The following is a 357-nucleotide window of genomic DNA, read 5'->3' as shown; positions in this document are numbered from 1 at the left end:
CGGGGCGCTGGCGGCCCTCCCTCCCGCTAACGAAGCAAATCCAGGGGTTGAAGGCAGCGCTTGTTCCCTGCAGTGCCTGAATTAACCCCTGCGGTGTAAGGATGCACAGGATGGAAGGATCATCCAGCCCTACTGGCTGTACTGGGGTGAACTGGAAGCAGCCCGGCAGGCTGCTGTTCCCTCCCTGCTCAGCACCTCTGCCCCAGCTGCCAGAAGCGTTGTGCAGGCGGAGAGGAGGTCGGGTCTGTCACCCTGCCTGCATCTGCCAAGGGTTCAGGGACCCCAAGGGACGACATCTCACGCCCACGCACACCAGCAGCCAGCTCTGTGCCAGGACCCAGCCAGGCTTGCACTGGC

This window comes from Phaethon lepturus, unplaced genomic scaffold, assembly GCF_000687285.1.
Source record: "Phaethon lepturus isolate BGI_N335 unplaced genomic scaffold, ASM68728v1 scaffold22911, whole genome shotgun sequence".
Classification (NCBI taxonomy): Eukaryota; Metazoa; Chordata; class Aves; order Phaethontiformes; family Phaethontidae; genus Phaethon; species Phaethon lepturus.
The sequence above is the reverse complement of the archived record's forward strand: the minus strand, read 5'-3'. Positions refer to the sequence as shown.